Source organism: Narcine bancroftii, chromosome 9 (assembly GCF_036971445.1).
Source record: "Narcine bancroftii isolate sNarBan1 chromosome 9, sNarBan1.hap1, whole genome shotgun sequence".
Lineage (NCBI taxonomy): Eukaryota > Metazoa > Chordata > Chondrichthyes > Torpediniformes > Narcinidae > Narcine > Narcine bancroftii.
This window is the reverse complement of record NC_091477.1, coordinates 88905895-88929276: the sequence shown is the minus strand read 5'-3', so window position 1 is coordinate 88929276 and position 23382 is coordinate 88905895. Positions and strand designations below refer to the sequence as shown.

General features: G+C 39.2%; 1 long non-coding RNA gene and 1 other non-coding gene across 2 annotated transcripts in view; one reads left to right on the top strand and one right to left on the bottom strand.

Moving 5' to 3' along the window:
* The window catches only part of LOC138743020 (uncharacterized), a 50399-nt gene that overhangs the window by 8363 nt on the left and 18654 nt on the right, over positions 1-23382 (top strand). Inside the window, exon 2 of the long non-coding RNA XR_011344600.1 lies at positions 340-423. This is a non-coding gene — a long non-coding RNA (uncharacterized lncRNA). The remainder of the gene's footprint in view (positions 1-339; positions 424-23382) is intronic.
* On the bottom strand, positions 256-363 carry LOC138743752 (U6 spliceosomal RNA). The gene has a single exon (XR_011345055.1). It is a non-coding gene; the product is annotated as a U6 spliceosomal RNA (small nuclear RNA).

Sequence of the window (23382 nt, the reverse complement as noted above, 5' to 3'; positions counted from 1 at the left end):
AGTACAAAACAAGACTTATTTAAGGGATCTGACCCAAATGTCAACCATTCTTTTTCTCCCACTGATTCTGCTTGGCCCTCGGGAGTTCCTCCAGCTGATCATTTTTTGCTTAGCTTCAGAGATAGGTTTGAGGAAAGGAGAAAGTGTAAAGAGGTTTTGAGGGAATATTTTAAAGCATTAATGGTCGAAAGTCTTATGGTTGAGCAAAGATGCCATGAAATATATTCCAAATTGTAGATGACATGCACTTTTTTAAAAAATATAGAGCACTTCATGAATTGGCGTGTCATCCTTGCACAGGGGCCATGCTAATCTTCTCTGTTTCTTTCCGATTTTTAGTATATGTGGTGCAGAAGTGAACATAACAGATTCATCCAGAGAAAAACTCTGCAGAGAAATTTCAAGAGTTTCACATGATAGAAGGTACATCCACCCATGGGCCATTGAGGAGGGGAAGGTGGGAGTGGAAGCAAAGAATGCATAAAGCCAAAGTTTGACAATTACAGAGTTCCCACAATATAATAAACTCAAGAGGTTATAAGGAAAAAAAGGGCAAGGACAAAAGTAGAGTTACACAAAATAAAATGTTAAAATGAAGTTAGTGTAGACTGGAAGCTTCATCTGCCAGAAGTAAAAACGAAGTGGGAATTGGTGTGTTCAAATAGAATAACAAAGACTTGAATGAACCATGTTACTAAGGGTAGAAGATCAAAGTCAGATCTGGAGAAAACTGAAACAATCATGTCTGGTGATAACAAAATCATGAGTGAGTGCATCGACAACTAGACTGAAACTGCATAAAGTTGAAGTGATATTATTTGAGAGATTTATTTTTTTTACTGATGGAGAGGAGACGGAGTCAAAAGATCAGCTTCAGGTCAAAAAGGTACAGGTGAAGATTGGGAAGTGCATACACCAAATCTTTCCTGGACCCAACACACCAATGGTATCATGAAGAAAGCATGTCAGCACCTCTACTTCCTCAGGAGTTTGCAGAGGTTTAGAATGACACCAGAAACCCTGTCAAATTTTTCCAGAGGTGTGGTAAAAGCGTACTGACCAGCTGCATCACAATACCCATGTAGCCAACTGCTTGCTACAAAGAAACACATACACACAGTGTGCCAGGTTAAGCTCACTTCTTCATTAGGGCTGGAAAGGCTGCTTTTATACTGTTCAAGTTCCCGCCATTTTTGTTGATTGACTGAGTCATCCATATGAATAACAATAGTGGGCGGGAACATCCATGCATATGAATGCCCTCCTTCCCCAGCCTGTTTCTGCTGAGTTAGCAGGGCAGTTTGACCAATGCCATTTTAGGGCTGTTGGTCTGATGCTGCCCCACCTTCTTCCCCCGCCGGTTCATTGTCTTTAGAATCGCTTTAGCGATTTCTGTCTGCGTCTGCTGCCACATATGTGCCGGCCTGATCTCCGCAATTGCGGGCCACCACAACCAATACCCTGAGCGTAAAGCCCTCCAAAAGATAATGGATAAAGCCCAGGACATCACAGGCAAGACCCTTCCCACAAATGAGCAAATCTACAGGGAGTGCTGCTGTTGGAGAGCAGCAGCAATCCTCACCATCCAGCACACACTCAGTTCTCAATGCTGCCATCAGGAAAAAGGTATAGATGCCACAAGACTTGCACCATCAGGTTCAGGAACAGCTTCGACCCCCTCCACCATCAGACTCCTCAATAACGGACTCATTTAAAGTCTTAATTGTGCACGATCAATTTACTTTTTGTTCCCTCTGTATTGCACAGTTTAGTTTTTGGTTTGCTTTCATGTTTTACACTGTATACAGTTTATTTTTTGCATAACAAATTAGTTGTAATTCTACCTCATCCGCAGGAAAAAAGAATCTCAGGGTTGTATGTTATGTCATGTATGTACTGACAATAAATCTGAATCTGAGCCACTTTGTTTTACAAATGAAAACAAAGAAAAAGATTCCACTTCTGATTAGTATCAATGGTTTTTGCTATCATATGGATATGAAATTAGAAAGATGTTTCTTATTTAACTCAGCTACATGCACAAATATGGTATATAATATATCTGGTATATGGCAAATTCTAAATGAAACAAATTGATGAGGGAAAACTAGAATGAATTAAGAAGAAAAAAAAGACAAAAATATTTTTAATTATCATTAATTAAAACCTGATGGAATAGACTTCTGATCTTAAATTGTTAATTTCCAGTGGAAATTAACAACACATCACATAATTAAATAGACATTAGAAGGTGCAAGGCAATTTCTGTGAGGTGTTTAGTTTATGCTCAAAAAAAGAGTAACTTCATACCATTCAAGATGATAAAGAATGCAGTCTTCAGGAAGCTATCATTTAAATGACACAATTTGATTAACAAATTTAGGATAATGGTGTTTAGCCATATACTTGCCTGAAGCTGCTGTGTCATCATTGATAAATAATTTGGAGAAGCATTTTTATATTATTCTAATACCAAGTTCAGTCTTAATTCACACACCTCCAGCAATAGATGCCAGCAGAAATAATCACATGTTGTAGTTAACTCAAACATCTTTGAATTCATTTTGAAATGCATTGCATCTCTTAGTCTTTTTTAAGATCATTATTTGGAAATTTATTCAAGAAACAAATTTAAATTCTTGTGGCTCAAAATCTTCTTGTACTTTTTAAGCAATGAATCCACATTAAATTCACCTGTCCACATCCTGTCCATCTATTTAGTTCACATGACAGTAAGAATGAATTGCTGGCTTCTTAACTAATGCACATTTCCTTCTTTTCTAAAACTAATGGAAATGCATTTTTTTTTTCTTTTCATTGCATGCCCCTTCCTTTATTTTATAATGCTAATATTCCAGCCTTTTAAGCTGGAAATCCATTTAAAATAACTTGTTTTCAACTGAAATCACTATTTTGTCTATTTCATTCCAATTGTCATGGCCATTTCAAATAAAACGGATTTGATTATATTACAAACCTAATTTACATTTTTTTTTAAAGTCAAACATAAATATTATCCCCAGTCCATGTTAAATACTTGATAATGTGCAGTTCATTCATTGTCCAAATGGCCCTCTTTATCTTCCAAAAGCACAATTAATTTTGAACCTCAACTGATTTAACTGAAATCTCGCCTTAAAAGAATTAATTGAACTTTGACAAATTAGCAACTTGTTTACCAAGAGTTATAAATTCTATCATGCTTGAAAATAATTGGCTATCAAATCATGAGCACACTGAATATTTAATTAGTTATTTCAAATGCACTAAAACAGCAGACATCATTTAACTCTCAGTTACATGAATACACTTTTTTAGTACTGACCTATATTAAACAAACAAAATTTGCTCTCAGAGTGGTTCTCAGTCAAGTTTAATGTAAATTAAGTAATTTAGCCTGGAAAAGGTCATGAATTAATATGAAGACTATTAACAATTCAGTGAGTTAGGGAGTTCTGAACATTTTAAGTGTGTTTTAGTGTATCCAAGTTCATGACTTTGAAATATCTTAAGGCTTTGATGTCTTGCTCATCAGAAGCCAGTCAAAATTACAAAGCAGAAATTAAATTTAAGAGAAACTCTTGAGGCAAAACAGAAGAAGTACTTTTGATTTTGATGAGTTGACTTTACAGAAAAAATATTCCAAAACCTCATATAAATAAAGCAGCCTGTGACAGTGGGTATCCCAGAAGAAAACCAGTATCTCGAAAAGGTCCATCTCTGATTGCAGAGATCACAAACCTTCCTAGATCAGGGCAGTAACTCAATTCTCAACATGATGACAATAGAGATTACAACTAATAAATGACAACTTGAAGCATTTTCTTCGGGTGCGGCAACTGGCAAATGCGGATCTTGTTCTGGGTTAACTGGTTTAGACATATTCACCAACCACCATTTCCAACTTGAATATCCCAAATGAGTGATCCCAAATACAATGTTCAGTTTGAAAATCTGGAATTCATTCCTTTCAACAAAGGACAAGTGGAAAGCAGTTGATTATCCTTTACTTCGTATGCTGTCACGCGATCTTCAGTTTCATTTAGTGTGACTGCCACTTTAAGAGTTAATACAGACTGCAACCATTCACAGTTGTGGAAAGACTAGACAGCACCATCAAGTAAAGAATGCAAACATAGTTGATCCACTGAAGGAAAATAAAGAACAATGGTTGTTTATCCAAGTAAACAGGTGGGACACTACAGAGTCATGTGAGTGGGACACTTTAAGAAATAGGATTTCGTTATTGACCACCAGCCATCTGATTAACACAGCGGTGGAGTGACTGCATGTAAAATAGACAATTCAGCTGATTCTCTCTTTTTTTTAAGGACTTACTTGTGCACTTTATTGAACTTTTAATTCTGTTTAAAAGTCTGCATTTCAAATATGGACTTCTAAGACTGAAATTTGGAATGGCTTTCCAGAATTGTGCCTATGTGGCAATGGTTTAGGTTTCACACATACATACATTTGTGGATAGTTGGGGTTAAGTTTAGCTAAGTTGTTATATTAGTAGTAGTTATTAATAAATATATTGTTTTAAAAGTAAAACAATAGTAATCTCGGTGAATTTCTATTGCTGATGGCCTGTAATATAACACAGTACATTTGTAAATCACATACGACTTCAATATCTGCAGATTTCCTTCTTTGACTGTTGAGTTATAGAACAAGTTTTCAAAATCTCAAATATTCTGTTGCTGACGTTCCTTTTGCCCAGTTCCCTCATGTATATCCTGGCCTAAGCATCCTCATTTGCTTTATCAATAATCATCCTTCCATCCTAGGATTTTATAATTACACTATGTTCAATTCCTCAGCCAATATAGAGACCAATTCCTTCATGTAGCAAAACCTGGATCCAATTATGTCGTGGGGCTGCTAAATGGCAGGCAAAAAATATGCATCAAGAGTACCAGGCAATGACACATTTGTCACATTCAGTGCTTCCCCCACCAATGTCTTGGAATCCATCTACAATTTTTTTCACCTGGCCTAGTCCAATTAATACTTTCCTATCCATGACTTCTACCAAAAATGACAAATTGGCAAGCATATGGGAATAGCACTACAGCAGGTTCTGTCCTCCTCACAACCTCCATTTACAGACTATCCTGACTTGAGAAGATATTTCTGCTTTCATTGTAATTCAGACTAAATCATGAAATTCCCATCAGAAAGATTGCATCCCAAGCATTTGGCAATCCTCAAAAATCGCTGCTTTACAAACAATATCCAGATCTTAATATGCATGCATCAAATCATTAAAAACACAGAAATAATCTTCTGAAAATGAATCACTACATGTTACCAATCAACATGGTGCAGTAAACCTTTGCTTCTAGGTAAATGTATCCCCCAAATTGAATGATGAAATGATTATACCTATCTGTAAGAGAATGATATAAATTCAGGAACAAATTATGTTAGTTTTGTGATGGGCTTATAATATTTTATATTATATATAAATATGTTTTTAAAACAGAAAGATTGTGGGGGTTTAGTGTGGGTCACAAACAAACACTTCACAAAACAGATCTCATTTAAACTACAAGAACTTTGCTGAAAACCAGTCATTCAGGCACCCGTATCTTTGCAAAGACAATGAGACTGCTTTGCTAAAGAATTTCAAAAGAAGATGCAAATGGAACAGAATGTTGACATGTACCAGGTAGAGGCTGATAAGATCTTTCAAAGACTAGGTCTGGAGTCCTGAAAGAAAATCATGTGGTTTTGCAAGCAAAGAGAGAGAGAAAAGTCCAAACAGGCTTTCTCTAAGAGAGAGAGAAAAAATTCAGTTCAAGTTTTGCAGTGTCTTTTGGAAGCAGGCAGGTTGTTTAAACCCCATTTTGGAAGAGAGGTTGTGAGTCCTGAGTTCAGCCTGTTGAAAACCCTTGTGGTCCTTACAAGAGAAAATGGCCGGTTTGAGTGTTTCACCTGAAATAAGGGAAACAAGAGGAACTCTGTGGTGACCTGGAAGAAGAGGTTGTCATTTGGAAAACCCACAATGGGCAAGTTTCTTCAGCAAGACATTAAAGTGACTGATTGGAGGAAATCAGTTTGTGTGTGTCCAACGAGAAATAAATCTCTCTCTGAAACCAACAAGAACCTTCCTGAGCTGTAACCAATTACTTTTAAGCACCAGAACCTGGTGAAGATTCATAAATGTTAAATTCTGTGTACAGTTTTAGAATTGCCTGATACCAGTGAACTTGAAGGACTGAGAAGTGAGTTTGGATTGTGAATCAAAGAACTTTCTTAAACATATACACATTACATACACATGTGTTTGAATTAGAAGGGGATTAAGTTAAGTTATTAGTAATAAGTTAAAGTTTGATCCTCTTTTTATGTTGAAAGAAAATTAAAAGCAATTTTTGTTTCAGTAACCATTTGTCCTGGTGAATTTCTATTGCTGCTGGGTTTTGAAGTCCTCTGGGCCCGTAACAGTATCTAAACAAATATTTAGATTGGATGTTTTTTTCCACCACAATCCTTTATGAATGTACACTGCAAAACAGGTTTAAACATATATATAACCCTATTGGTACTGTGTAGCTGAGAATAATTCTTGTCACCTTCCTGGAATTTTCCATGGAGACCCTCCAAAATTTAGCTTTGTTGCATCTTTGAAAAGCACAAGCATTGACCACTGCAACTTTGAGACAACAGATTTTTAACCAATTTTCGAATTTCAGTAAAATATAGAAGTTTGTATGTAGATTTTATTTAATTCCCTGGTAAATAGTTTCCCAATTTCTCACTAGCTTACTGTAACACAAATGGAAGACACTGTTGTTGCAATCCAGAAGGACTGTGACAAGAACATAGACACAGAACAAATTTGTGGGGAAAGGAGGGGTTATGGATGGAAGACAAATTGTGTATAAACTTCAACATTTCTTACAGTTTGCAAAGAGAATAGGGTCACTTAGTTGAAGTTACGATTAAATTACTGTGCAACAATTCAAAGGACAGGATTAGCCATCCAAGAATGAGCTCCAATCCCAATATGGGACCTGAGGAATTTACATTTAATTACCTGAAATAATCTGGAAGATAAAAGATAATACTGCTATGATTTTTTTTTTAAATTACTGATTTATTGGAAAAAAACCTAGCTGCATCACCAATATACTTTTGGCAAGAAAATCCAGCAACCTTACTTGGTCTGGCCTACACATGAAAGCGGAGCCAGTGTAATGTGATTGCCTCTGAGCAGCTTTTTCAAGAAGGCCTATCAAGTCATTTTATTCAGGGGCAATTTGGAGTAACCAACATATACTAGTCAAGCTCATCCTGTTATTAATGAATATTAATCTATCATTGTTTTAGCAGCCAAAATGGGGTGTAATTTTGACCCCTTAAGTTCACTGTTCACACATAACCCGTAGGAAAATAATGTAAATTGATGAATCCCAAGGCTAATCAGAGGCTAATTGCTGCAGAAAGTTCATATGGGGACAACAGCTCCTGGCAAATCCCAGTTGCTTTGCATGGACCAAGTTGCTCCTGGCAAATTGCATGGACCAAGATGCTGCTGGGCAAATCCCAGTTGCTTTGCATGGACCAAGTTGCTCCTGGCAAATTGCATGGACCAAGATGCTGCTGGGCAAATCCCAGTTGCTTTGCATGGACCAAGTTGCTCCTGGCAAATTGCATGGACCAAGATGCTGCTGGGCAAATCCCAGTTGCTTTGCATGGACCAAGTTGCTCCTGGCAAATTGCATGGACCAAGATGCTGCTGGGCAAATCCCAGTTGCTTTGCATGGACCAAGTTGCTCCTGGCAAATTGCATGGACCAAGATGCTGCTGGGCAAATCCCAGTTGCTTTGCATGGACCAAGTTTCTCCTGGCAAATTGCATGGACCAAGGCAAGGCTATCAAAATCAGAAAAAAATTACAAGAAATGCTGCCTCCACTTTCATTTACACATTTACAATGATCATATTTTTAAAAAAACCTATGAAGTTCAATGTCTGACAGATGCGTGTGTGTGTGTGTGTGTGTGTGTGTGTGTGTGTGTGTGTGTGTGTGTGTGTCTTAAGCAAACAGAAAAGCATTACAGATAGCCATTAAATAAATGGAAATATTTCACACCACTGACCATTATTATTGTACTGCTCTTTATTTTTTTTTGACCATCAGTTTGACATTTCCTTTCAACTAATTCCATATGAAATAGGTAATAATCTAGGGGCAGTTGTCCCCAATGGGAACACAGCTGATACCCCACCTACCAGTGGCAGCATGAAAAACAATTTCAACTATTTGAAAATCACTTGCCTGTTGTCGGCACTTTGTGCATGAAACAGACTGGCCACTGACAGGAACATTTGCTCCTTTGCAAATGAGTGACATCCAGGTGAAGGTGATCCAGGAGGAGAGTCAAAGGGAGGACAGCTTTCATAATCCCACTGAATTGACAATACATCCCTGTCTTCTTCCTGCCAACGTGCTTCAAAATTGCAGAAAAGCTGACATCTTTTCCAAGGTTCTGATGAGAATGTCAATTAATTTTTAGTGTTTTCATTAGACCCCACTTCTTAAATTCACGAGGTCCAAGGGTGCCCTGGTAGGTCCGATCTCATTCTACAAGTTCACTTTTAGGAAAAAGGTGGGTTCACAGCAGTTTGGTCACTCATTCAATTTTAAAGTGCATACTGGCCAATTTAATGGCTTAAAACAATCCGACGGTACAGTTCTTCACTTAACTTTGCCACCATTGTAATTAGCTTCAATACCTGTGCAATTACAAGTGCTGTATCCAAGACACAAGAGCAACTTGTCCGTGAACTACTCTTTGCAGACGATGCCGCTTTAGTTGCCCATTCAGAGCCAGCTCTTCAGCGCTTGACGTCCTGTTTTGCGGAAACTGCCAAAATGTTTGGCCTGGAAGTCAGCCTGAAGAAAACTGAGGTCCTTCATCAGCCAGCTCCCCACCATGACTACCAGCCCCCCCACATCTCCATCGGGCACACAAAACATAAAACGGTCAACCAGTTTACCTATCTCGGCTGCACCATTTCATCAGATGCAAGGATCGACAACGAGATAGACAACAGACTCGCCAAGGCAAATAGCGCCTTTGGAAGACTACACAAAAGAGTCTGGAAAAACAACCAACTGAAAAACCTCACAAAGATTAGCGTATACAGAGCCGTTGTCATACCCACACTCCTGTTCGGCTCTGAATCATGGGTCCTCTACCGGCATCACCTACGGCTCCTAGAACGCTTCCACCAGCGTTGTCTCCGCTCCATCTTCAACATTGATTTGAGTGACTTCATCCCTAACATCGAAGTACTCGAGATGGCAGAGGCCGACAGCATCAAATCCACGCTGCTGAAGATCCAACTGCGCTGGGTAGGTCACATCTCCAGAATGGAGGACCATTGCCTTCCCAAGATCGTGTTATATGGCGAGCTCTCTACTGGCCACAGTGACAGAGGTGCACCAAAGAAGAGGTACAAGGACTGCCTAAAGAAATCTCTTGGTGCCTGCCACAATGACCACCGCCAGTGGGCAGATATCGCCTCAAACTGTGCATCTTGGCGCCTCACAGTTCGGCAGGCAGCAACCTCCTTTGAAGAAGACCGCAGAGCCCACCTCACTGACAAAAGACAAAGGAGGAAAAACCCAACACCCAACCCCAACCAACCAATTTTCCCCTGCAACCGCTGCAACCATGTCTGCCTGTCCCGCATCGGACTTGTCAGCCACAAACAAGCCTGCAGCTGACGTGGTCATTTACCCCTCCATAAATCTTCGTCTCCGAAGCCAAGCCAAAGAAGAAATTGCTATTATCTGTAGCTTCACAATTTAATATATTTTTTAAAGACACCACTGTTCCTTTAGCAACACTAAATATCTAAAATCCAGTTTTTGGTTGCTGCTTTTCTCTGATCATTTGTACCGGCAAATATGGAAATGTAATCTAAGTATCAGCTCTCAGGAAAGTTCTTCAACCTGAAACATTTATTCTGTTTCCCTCTCTGTCCAATCTGCAGTGTTGTATTTATTGCAAAGTATCAGTTGACAATTCACTTGCCCCCACTTACCAAAAGATACTGCTCAATTCACTGAATCCATCCAACAGTTTGATTTATGCTCCAGATTCCAGCATCTGCAGTCTGATATCTTATGCATAATTTCTTATAAGATCTTATAAGAAAGGCAAATAAAAAAAAGAATTAAGAATGGCTTAATTTAAGTGATAAAACAAAAATAATTATTAGCTCCAAATGCATCAGACTCAAACACTTGGCAATCAGACCAACTTTGCTTAACTGCTCTGCTTTACTGAGGAGTTTTTTTTTAAAAACATGCGAATATAAATATTTTGATTCAAAAATGCTTCACTCTTCAAGGCCAAATCTACTTCTATAGCAAGTACAGGGTATACTGGTCTTGCAGTGGTTATAAATGTCTGGGAATTTTTTTAAAAATGCTCATCATTTTATGCACATTTGCTTGAAGGACTAAAATTGACCAATCTCCACATATAAATCTGAAATGAGTTATGATGGCCATTTGAAACACACTGCACCTGTGATTCAGCACATCACAAAGGACTGTAGATCATTGCATTATGAAAGTTTGACAAGAAATTACTTCCTTCAATTTTATGTAATTGGAATCACTTGCAACTCTTAAAGTCATTACTTTTGCAATGTGCAGTGGACAATACATGTCCACAATTTCCTCAGTTTTAAATTTGCAAAGATTACCAATTGATGATGTGCCAACAGTATCTTGATCTCCACATTCAAAATTATGATACCAAAATGCATCAAAGTATGATAGGGCATTTTATGGAGACACATGATACTGCAAATGCTGGAATTCAGAAGCGAAGAACAAACTGCTGGCAGAGATCAGTGAGTCAGGCAGTATTGATGGAGGGAAATGTACAACCAACAATCCGGTTTGAAGTCATGCTTCATGACTGAGTAGAGGGGAAGCCAGGCAGTATTAAAGGGAATGGGAGGGGCGGGGGGGGGAGGGGAGGTAGATAGAGCATGATGGACAGGTGGACCCAGGTGGGGTGGAGTTGGCAGTTAAGTGGAAGCAAACAAAGGAATAAAAGAGGCAGAGAGTGTGAGGAGGGAGAAGGGGTGGGGGAAAGTGAAGTCAGCTGCTGATTGAAGAAAATATAGGTTGGCACAATTTCATGGGCCCAAGGGCCTGTACTCTGTTGTAATGTTCTATGTTCATACAAAAGAGGAATGACAGCCTGTCAGGAACAGTTAAAGAGCATGTACAGTGGGCGGGTGGGTGTTGGTGTCTGTGGATGGTGAAGATTGGAAAGAAGGATATGTGTGAGAGAACCAAAGACGGATGAAGGGACTGAGGGGGAGAGAGTTACTTGAAGAATTCAACATTCATGTTGTGTCCAGACTATCCAGGCAGAATACAAGGTTTTGTTCTTCAAATTTCCATTGGGCCTCATCCTGGCAATGAAGCACGAGGACAAACAAAACAAGGTTGGAATAGGGAAGGAAATTAAAATGCTGGCAACAGGGAACTCCAGTTGGTACGCCATTCACCAATGTCAAAGAGGCCACGCTGAGAGCACTGAATGGAGTAGGTCAACATGAAACTGTGAATTACCTGGACTGACTGTTTAAATTTCTGGGCGGAGGTGATGATTTGGGATGGGTATTAGACCTGCTTAAGGAGTTGGAGGGATGGGTAGGGAGTGCAGAGCAAACAAGGGACTCATGGAGAGTTGTCCCTACAACAAGCCAAAAGAGGTGGGAAGAGGAAGATGTGATGGCTGGTGAGATCAATATCCGAGTGATAATTCTAATATTTAGTTAATTTTCACAAGTAATACATGAAATGTAGTAAAAAAATACATGTCAATCTTTTCTTTCAAATAAAGAAAATGACTTTCTATTTTTTTTTAAATGTCATTCCAGAAAAAGTTAGGGATGACAAAGTGATATGAATTACATGCAATTACATGTCAAACAGCTCTGCACACCAATTTCTTCTTGTTAAACAAGGTGTAGATCAGAGAGGATAACAAATAAAACCTGATGCTTCCCAATCTGTCCCTTAAGTGGTTTCTATCATAAAATTATAGCTCGTCAAAGTAATCATTTTTCTTGTTCAGAACTTGCTATTAAATATTGCTGGATTCAAGTTATGTGACAATGTTACATGTTGTGTCAACTGTGTTTTTGCTGCTTTGGCTTACTTTGAAATGCACAACTACAGAGTAAAAGCACTTACAAGCTGCAGTTGTTAAATAAGACAACTCACTACTTTCTTGAATATACATATAAATTAAATATTGTCTTTCTCATGTACTTGCCACACCAGCTGCAAGGTGTTTAATTTGAATCAGAATTAAATTGCCATGAACATTCACGAAATTTGCAGTTTTGTGGCAGCATCATGGTGCAAACATTCATATTTTAACCATCTTAAAATCTTCTTTGGCTTGGCTTCACGGATGAAGATTTATGGAGGGGTAATGTCCACGTCAGCTGCAGGCTCGTTTGTGGCTGACAAGTCCGATGTGGGACAGGCAGACACGGTTGCAGCGGTTGCAAGGGAAAATTGGTTGGTTGGGGTTGGGTGTTGGGTTTTTCCTCCTTTGTCTCTTGTCAGTGAGGTGGGCTCTGCGGTCTTCTTCAAAGGAGGTTGCTGCCCGCCGAACTGTGAGGCGCCAAGATGCACGGTTTGAGGCGATATCAGCCCACTGGCGGTGGTCAATGTGGCAGGCACCAAGAGATTTCTTTAGGCAGTTCTTGTACCTCTTCTGAAGATCCAACTGCGCTGGGTAGGTCACGTCTCCAGAATGGAGGACTAACGCCTTCCCAAGATCGTGTTATATGGCGAGCTCTCCACTGGCCACCGTGACAGAGGTGCACCAAAGAAGAGGTACAAGGACTGCCTAAAAAGAATTTTAAAATAGTAGTATACAAAAAGGCAGAGTCTTTAGTTCACTGAATATTCAGGAATCTGATGGCAGCAGGGAGGAAGCTGTCCTTGAGCCACTGAGTGCTCGTCTTTAGGCTCCTGTACCTTTTTACCCCAATGGTAGCAAAGTGAGGAGGGCATGGCCAGGGACGCATCGATCTTTGAAGGCTACTTTTTTAAGACATTACGTCATGTAGATGTCCTCGATGGAGTGAAGTCTAGTGCATCTGATGTCGCAGGCCAAATTAACAATCCTCTGCAGTTTATTTTTGACCTGAGAGTTGGCATCTCCATACCAGGCAGTGATGCAACCAGCCAGAATGCCCTCTACAGTACACCTGTAGAAATTTACAAGAGTCTTCGGGAACATACCGAATCTCCTCATACACCTCACAAGGTATAGCTACTGGCAAGCTTTCTTTGTGATTGCTTCAACATGGAGGCACCAGAACAGATCTTCAGAGATGTTGACACCTTGGAATTTGAAGTTCTTGACCCTTTCCACTACTGAGCCCTCGATGAGGACTGGGTCGTGTTCCCGACTTCCTACTGCATTATAAGCATTCCTCGTGCATATTTAGCATTCCTTCTGCCATGCTAATTCTGTTTTTATCTCTCCATAGATACTGCCTGCCAGCACTCTGGTATGGCTTCAGTTTCAACAACAGCTCTTCCTACATTTCACAGTTTTAAAATGCCATTATTCACATTATCTCTCTCCAACTACCTCATTTATTAAGCAGTAAGACAAACTTAAACATTGGAATTAACTGGGCAACCATGACCTTACCCTATCCATCCCCTCCTCACCCTTTCTGCAACTTGTAATCTCACATTTCCAGGTCTAATCAAGGGTCTTCCACCTAAAATATCTCCTATACATGCTGCCTGACCTCATGAATGATAACTGCATTTTTCTAAAAAAAAATAAAATGCAATGAAAATAGTAATTTCATGAATTGCAACCAGTCTGGTTGAATGAGAGAAAATGTAAATACAAGCATTATTAAGTCTGAAAGTACTATACTGCAGAGAGTGCAAAGGCTGCATTAATATCTGTGGTCTGATCAAGATTTGGACATTGTCAAAAACAAAAGCCTTTCAGTAAATGTCTGTCCACTTCCTGAGATGGAAATCTGGGATCACCATTTTGGCATTAATTAAAGTGATGAGCACTAAATGTAATGGAAAAGGTGGCAGGGAGAAGGGATGTTGGTCAAAGAAGGAATTCGTACAGACAGTAGCACCAGCATAGTGAATGGTGCTTTTGCTTCTAACCTAACAGAGCACAGATACTTTCAGATAAAGTATAAGTTTGGGCGGATGCTTTTGTGCCTCTTACTACAGATACTGCCATACTAACTTGGAATCTCATTTCAAGTTTCCCATTCCCAATCAAGTCCCTCATCCTATCACTTACCCAACAAGTTTCTTTATGTCCTGCAGCACCTTGGATGCAGAAAACTTACTGTATCTATAATTCAGGTCAATTATAAGTACTGTATTCAAGCTCAGTGGGAACCTCTATTTATCATTCAATGGTCAAACTCTGTTCATAATTCAAGTTACAGCGATTGCTTTCATTCAATTGACTTCCATGTTAATTTGAACAATATATTCAAAGCAAGGTGCAAGAAAAGATCTCATCTCTTCTCTCAAGAGTAATGATCTCTTGCTTAAAAAATTTGACACATGAAAAATAACAAGCTATATGTTTTGTATTCATTTACAAACACCATTTTTTTTAGTTTCCATTGCTAAATTTCTTTTCTTTGCTTTTTTTTATTTGATGGCTTCTAGCATTTAATATTCTCCCTATATTTCAGTAAGATTGAAACTGCACATCCAAAGCAGAATACATTATTTAATTTTTAATGCATATCTAATGGACTCATTTGGTTGTAGGCGATGACCTTGAGTAGATCCACTTCTTTAAAGTCAAAATGCAAACAAAATGACCCAGAGGAAAGTGAGGGGGGCATTTCCAATTCAATTTATACAACTGTTTTTAACTGCCCAATTTAATAATTCAGAGATGGCTCAGGAAACTAATCTCTCGTCTTCAATTCGATTAAATTTTGATTGTAATTCTGTTTAAAGACTTGCAGTTCTACTGCCGCCCCAACCCCAAGGTAGTTTCATCTACAAAGAAAGAAAGTGAATTCTAAAAAGAAAATACTGCATAATTGAAATGTATTTTTTAAAAATGACTTGCTTGCTATTAATTTATGTATCTTTTCAGAGAAAAAAAAACAGAACTCACGAATTCCACACATTTGTGAAAAATTCTTCCTGGATATTCCTAATGGTGGAAAATATATATATTTTTTTAAATCATCTTTATAGAATAAGGGCTAATAATTTGTCAAGGATTACTTGGTAATGAATATCACTTTGTAGCAGTCCTGCAATTTATTATTACCAGCTACATCTAACAAAAACTGGTATTTTAATTGCTTCTGCTGCTTAAAGATTTAGATGTATTTAATTCATAAGCAAGAATGCGCCTGCAGAAGTGGATTCAGACTTGTGGAATGGTTGTTCAGGTGGCAGCGCTGAAAGTGCAGCACTGGCCATCTGAAAGGGACAGCTACACGGGAGGCACCTTGGAGTGCACTCTGGTTTCTGTCCCTTCGGGATGTCAGGGTTGGGGTGGCCGGCGTGGGCTGTCAGTGCTGGTTCACGTCGGCCGCCCCAACGCTGACTGCCCCCGCTGGCTACCCCAGAATCCCGCGCCTTCCATCCCAGCACTGACAGCCCGTGCCAGCCGCCCAGCCCTGACATCCCACGCCGACCACCCTAGCCCTGACGAACCACGCTGAGGGCAGGGGCAGCGGGGAGGGGGGCTGTCAGGTGCTCACCAGCTGATTGTCATCCCCTTTACAGCCACATTCAGACGGCTGCATTTAGGTGCCTAGGGGGACTTCAGTGCTTCGGCGATTATCCCTCCTGGAGGAGGGTTACAAAGTGTGCCTCATAGGTGCCTCATGCGCTTTCAGGTAGCCTCCCGACAGCCGCATAGCGGTATAATATGCGGGTTTACATCGGGGTATTTTGGCCACCTGAAAATGCCTTAAGTAAATAAGCAACCTCATCAGGAGATTTAGTCGAGTTGTAACAATGTAATACATTTTGTGGGTATTCTTGATTGGTTTAGCTTCAAAGCCAATCTTTTTTTTAATTTGAAATAAATTTAAAAATGTTGGCTTAATTATTATTTACAGCATGGTAAACACTCATTTGGCCATTTAAATCTGCGCATCCAATTGCACCCAAATTAACCTACAACCCCATATGTTAGGAGGATGGGGAAAAACCAGAAAACTCAGAGAAAAACCATCATCAGTTATACAGAATTCTTGATTATATGCATCCACATGAACAGATTCCATGACATCCCAACAGAGTAACTATGTATTTCAAAAAGTTAATGCTAACTGTTGAAATGTTACCGTTTGTTTAATTTGTTCAAAAAGTAACATTAAAAAAAATTGGTTGAGCAGCAGCCTTGGAAAAAAATAATTCTGACAGCATTGGTGAAAGGTTTGAAAGCATTTATTTTTTTTGCAGGGTTCAACTATATTTGGTATAAAAAAAAATCACACATTCAGAATGTTTAATTGGGAAAGTGCTGGTATTCTTATCAGATGATACTGAAAATTGCTCCTTTCAGGTCAGATAAGATCTTGAATAATGATTCCTTCCCCCCCACCCCCCCACCCCCTCCCCCCCAAAGAACCTTGGGATTCCAGCTTCTTGAAAAGACATTTTCATGATGCAAAGATCCTATGGATGTGAAACTGGTAAATGATAATCCTGCATCATTGGGACATGAACTGATCCTATCAGAATCCAGGAAGCAGTTTATGTACCATTCGGTTAGTTTTAATTTGAGCCTTACATTGCAATAATAAACTCACTCCAGTGAAAGATTTCATTTGATGTCATTAATTTTTAAAATTAACACAAGTAATATAATGCAAGATTCACTTAATTAAATTACAAAATTACTATACCCTGGGAAAGCATGTTAATCAGTTCAAATAACAACTTTAATCTAGTTTCTGGTCATATTACCCAGGAATATTACCATATGAAGTGAGAGGAAACATTTAATTTGAGCATTTTTGTTTTAATGCACAAGCTCACAAGCTAATGGTTTTTGACAAACAAAACAAGCTGCTTGATAGATTACGTGGACCACTGATCATGGTTAAGCAGAACTAATATTTAATCTGTTAATGCATTTTATGTTTCATTTCACATTTGTTATTGAAGCTGAGTGGAGATACAGTCTCAGCCATGAAAATAATCCAACAAATAACCTCCATCAGTAAGTTGGTATAAACATCTGGTATAAACAAAAGTCAAGGAGTAAGATTTCATCAAATACTGATAGTCATCATGAGGAATTCAAATGAAAATAGGATGCATTCTATGACTGGAAAGAAAATTAAAAATGCTGAAAATAATTAATCAGGAAATACCTTTGGAGAGCAATATTCAATCTGTTAAAGCCAAGACTGGATAAGAAATTGAAAAGAATAAAGATAAAACATGTTGAAATAAAAATGGCTGTTAAAAAGCTTAAGAACATGAGAAATACTGTAGAACCTATTGTAATACATGTGCCCCCTCTCAACAATTCAATAAAATTATGTATAACATTTTTATCTCAGTGTTATTTTCCTGTGTTAACCTCACTATCAATCTTCTGGAACATTTTCAGTGACTCAGCCTTTTGAGGAAAGAATTCCAAAAATGTACTGCTATCTGGGCAAAGCACACGGTATGAAGTTACTGACTCAGTCCTCTACAGCCATTCCAATTTTATCATCCCCAATTCCAGACACCAGAGCCACAGCAAACATCGCCACAAAAATCTTTCAAATCACCTCTCATACTGCCATACTCCTGTCAGTAAAATTTCTCTTCGCACAACCCCACCTTCCCTGCTGAACATCCAATGCATCACATATTTATCCATTCACAGGCTGGGAGACAAGATCTGTGTACAATATTCTAGAATTCGGGGTTTTTTTTTGCATACTCCCACCATTCTCAGTGTGAAGAAATTTCCCCTCATGTCCCCCATAAACTTTTCCCCTTTCACCCTTAACCCAAGTCTGTACCTCACCTACCCTCAGTGAAAGAAGCCCATCTACATTTACTCTGTCTATCCCCGCTCATACCTCAATCAATTCTCCCTCATTCTTCTATGGTCCAGGGAATAACTAACCTGTTTAACTTTTCCCTGTAACTCAGTTCCTGAAGTCTGGGGAACATCCATGTAAATCTTCTCTACATTCTTTCTCTTATTGATATCATTCCTGTAGTTAAATGACCAAAACTGCACACAATACTCCAAATTTGGCCTCAGCAATGTCTTAGACAATTTTACCATAACATCTCAACTCCTATACTCAATTCTTTGATTTATAAAGACTAATATGCCAAAAGCTATCTTAAGAACCCTATCCACCTTAATTGGTCAAATAGGATTATTGGCGCCTCACAGTTTGGCGGGCAGCAACCTCCTTTGAAGAAGACCGCAGAGCCCACCTCACTGACAAAAGGCAAAGGAGGAAAAACCCAACACCCAACCCCAACCAACCAATTTTCCCTTGCAACCGCTGCAATCGTGTCTGCCTGTCCCGCATCGGACTGGTCAGCCACAAACGAGCCTGCAGCTGACGTGGACATTTACCCCCTCCATAAATCTTCGTCCGCGAAGCCAAGCCAAAGAAAGAAGAAGAGATAATCATCCAAGTCAGTATGGGCCATAATGGTTGCTCTGTGTTGTACATTTCTCTGATTTTATGATTTCTCTCATTACTAATGCTTTCATTTCAGATTCCCTGCATTTGGAAACTAACTCAATTGACATCCAATTTAAAAATAAGGAACAGAAAGGTTTATTGTACAAAATGTTCTCAGCCATGGGGGAGGTGCTGGAGGATTGGAGAACATCTCGTCCCACTGTTTAAAAATGGCTCTAAAAATAATTTGAGTAATTATAGGCCAGTGAGCCTGATTTCAGTAGTAGGCAAGTTATTGGAAGATGTTCTAAGAAATTGGAAGCACAAGTATTTGGATAGACAGGGACTGATGAGGGATAGTGTAAGGTAAAACATCATGAGATGGGAATGTGTAAGGAGTTACCCTGCCCTGTACAGGGCTGTAACAAGATGTAAATGCATCCTTGTACTTACAAGATAAGAGAGACATTGATGGATTGAGAGGCAGGAAGCTAGCAGGGAAAGGATAGCAACAGTTTTAGTCATTGGACAAGTAATGATATGATGATGTTCTAAGCATGTATCCAAGGGTATAAAAAATCACCATTTTGCTGATAACGGCAGAATGCATTCTCCGACTAACATGGTTAGTCGCAAGTGTTACAATCCGGTAATAAAGAACAAAGAACCCTGATTTCGACTCAGTCTGGTGTTTGTCTCACTCATTCATGAACAAAGCAGACCTAACAATTGACAACATGGCCATGCAAGTTGTCTTCATGGACTTTAGCAATACCTTTGACAAGGCATGCTTCCCGCATGGGGAATTAGCCAAGAAGGTTCAGTTGCTTGGTGCTCATGATGAGGTAGTAAATTGAATTAGTCATTGGCTTCAGGAAAGATATCAATAAGATTGATGGAGTGCAGAGGAGATTTACTCGGATGTTGCCAGTCTTGAGGAACTGAGTTACAGGGAAAGGTTAAACAGGTTAGGACTATTTCCTGGAATGTAGAAGAATGATTTGATAAAGGTATACAAAATTATGATGGGTATAGATAGAGGAAATACAAGCAGGCTTTTTCCACTGAGGTACAGAGATAAAAACTAGAGGACATGCGTTAAGGGAGAAAAGGAAAAAAAAAAGAGGAAACATCTAGATGTAAAGAGTGGTGGAGGTGTGGAACAAGCTGTTAGCTGAATTGGTAAACATAGGCTCAATTTTGACATTTAAGAAAAATTTGGACAGATACATGGATGGAAATGGTATGCAGGAATATGGTTTGTGCGCAGGTCAATGGGACGAGGCAAAAAAAAATTATTTCGCACAGAATAGAAGGGTCAAAAGGCTTGTTTCTCTGCTGTAGTGTTCTTTGGTTCTAATATATCTACAAGAGGAAATAACAAAAGCAAAGATAATGAAAACATATTAAGAATTAACATGAAAGGAAATAAAAGAGCATTTTACAAACACAAGTTTTGAAAGATTGTAAAAAGGTGAAGACGATCACAGACAAGAGATCCTCATGTGGAGACAGCAAGCATGATTGAAAAATGTAATGAGAATCAAGCATTTGGCTTCAATGGGATAGATGCTGCCAAGAAGCAGACATTTAAGAAGTTGGCATGGGATGAATTTTAGGTTTGAGAGAAAAGTGACAGTGAAAACTGTAGAATCTCTCCCCATGATCTTCCAATCATCCAAGTGACTCCAGAATCACAAAAGCTGCCAACACTTAAAATTGGGAGCACGATAAACCCAGAAATTACAGTTTAGTCACACAAATCTTAGATGGGAAAACCTTCAGAGAAAATAATCTGGAACATTATGAACTGATATAGTCTAATAAACTATGCATGAGACATGTTCATTAAATTTAAATATCATAAGATTAAAGGGAGATTGACAACATTAATACAAATGAAGCAAAGGATAATACTTTTTTTTTAATCATTCAAAAATCTGTTGTTAGATTGAATTGATTGCAATGATTGATGGATACAGATTCCATAATAATAATTTGAGGAACTGAATATCTTCAAGAAAACCTTTCAGTGACACATTCATGCATCAATCTTAAGAGGATAAACACAAGTACCTGAAGATTTTCTTTTCATATTAAAATCGGATAAAAATCAAAATTATTCATTAGGAAAATAACAAACTACCAATTAACTTGGATTATTTTGTAAAGCATGCTCTTCAACCAGACTACTTGATACTTTTGGGGAACAAATTTCCCAAGTGAGCTTTTGAACATCTTCTCATATTAAGGACACAAAATGGAGCAAAAGAAAGTAACCTTCAAGAAAAAGGTGGCTCTTGTATAATCTTGACACATTTTACTCAACTGGTTAAGTAGTAAAAACAAGATCTCTCCAAATACAAAAAATTATTTGATTGGGTGAATAATAATGAGGATAGGGTGGGGGGAAAATATGAGCCAAGATCAGTGGCATAGCTAGGTTGGGGGGAGCAGAGTGGGGTGGGACGCAGGGTATGCGACCACTCCACCTGAGTGCATTTGTTCAAAAGTGGTGTCTTTTTTAACTGTGTGCTCACCAGTGGCAGATTAACCATTACCTTAGACTGAGTAGGCTCAAGCTGAGGGGCCCGATAACAAATTAGTTATAGCAATTGCTGATTTGTGACAAATGGTTTTTTGGACCTGTCATCGACTGGAGCCCCAGTTTGAAATAGACTTATTTTTCTCCTGCTGTGCTCCTCTTGTGGATTGTGTTTGGCTTCAGACCACAGCATCTGCCATTCCTTGTGTTCCTCCAGTCGATCGGGTATCAAGAGTGCAAGCTCTTGTTCAGCCATTAGCTGGCATGGATCAGGGTTTGCATGCTGTGCATGCATGGATCACTGCAAACCCATGATGCAAAACAATATTCAATTTATGTTTGTAGTAAATCAGCGAGGTGTGAATAAAATGTTTGATTTAAAAACTGAATTCATTAGATGCAAATTGTGCCCCACAGTTCAGGTTGGCCAAGGGTAGGGTTCAGAGTTGGCCATCGGGAACTCTGATGTGCGGTAGGCTGAGGGGTTGGTTCGGAGTCAGGCATCAGGAACTCTGGTGTACGGTAGACTGAAGCGAGGGTTCAGAGTCAGGGCATCAGGAGCTCCAGTGTGCATTTGGCTGAGGGGAGGGTTTGCAGTTAGGCGTCATACAATTTCTTCAGTGTTCACCCAAATTTTAAGTTTAAAATGTAAAATAATAACCTTTTTATGATATTTTGATTTTAAATACAAATAACAAGTATATACTTCTTTAAAACAGTATCTTCCTTAAGTTCTTTGTGTTTTGCTGTTAAATACAAAATAAAAATGTGTAATGAATTTAAAATTATTTGGTATGGATCATGGATGTGAACACATTAATTTCCTTTATGCACTGGTTGCAAAATGTGTGTGCACTCGCGCACAGCTTTGAGGGAACAGTTGTTGTGGCGTCTTTTTTATGTGCTCGCTCCCCCTAATGTTAAAAACTGGCTATGCCACTGCCCAATATGTAAATTTGAAGGATCAAAGGAGAATTAGTCTGAAGATAAGAACACAGAAAAAAATTCTCCAATCCCATGGAACCCCTTCTCCATCCCTCCCACCCTGTTCTCTTTATCCTGGTACCCTTTCACATATCCCCAGAATTGATGAAAAGTCCTGGCTCAGAAACACTGGATTTGTGTCTATAAATGCCCATAAATCAGTGTCGTCTATTACACAGCTGCTCACAAAGAACACTGACAAAGATCCTTGCATCCTTTTCCAGACCTTCTTCTCGAATCTAGACTGAAAAAAGATGGGTAAATGTTTCCTCATCGCAGTCACCTTATGAGCAATGGGCATTGGGGTAATATTCATCCAGGAAGGATCTGATCAGTGTTAGCTAAGCAAGAATTTGGTGCTTGTTGCTGATATCTAGTGAAAGGCCTTTTTCCAGTTGATCTGGACAATCTAATCAGGAAAACTTCCATCAATATCCTTCAAGTAATTTTCTCTTCAATGTCAGCAGGATGTTCTGTGCTGACCATTGGACATGGTCAAAAGGTGCTTGTATGGAAGAACTTTCCCATGAAGGACATTGTGGTATAGCAATGTCCAATTGACTGGTATATTGCATGGCAAAGATGTCAGGCTCATCCTTTGTAACACCTGGGACAAGTAGAATCTCACCACATCAGGTCGTTTGGTGTCCTTGTACTTCTCTTTTACACATAGTTTGATGGAGCCAGGGGCATCAGGATGAAGGCTGTGATGGGCTTTGTAATTAGCTAAGGATCCAGGATGGAATAGCAAACTAGAAGAAGGCTTGGGTGACTGCCGGGGCAGAGGTGCGGGGGAAGGACGACACCTGTGCCAAGAACAGCAGAACCAAAATTACCTCACAGCTGATGATCTGATTGTTCCTCATTATTGAGCTGGAGCACTGCATTCACAGTTGAAATTGTTGGCAGGAAACAGTTGTGGTGACTACATACAAGGTGGTGTTTGCCAGAGTGCCCACATTGTCTTACATCATCAGCCCCCTTATAAATGTTCTTAGAGCTCCGTGCAGCACACTAACAAGACAGGGGAGAAAGGGCAATGCTGCCTGACTTGAGATTGATGAGGAAGCTATCCTTTTTCCACACAGTGATTTGAACTGAACCACAGATGTCCATGTATAGCAGTTGGGTAGAATTTCAGATTCTGACACCCTCCTC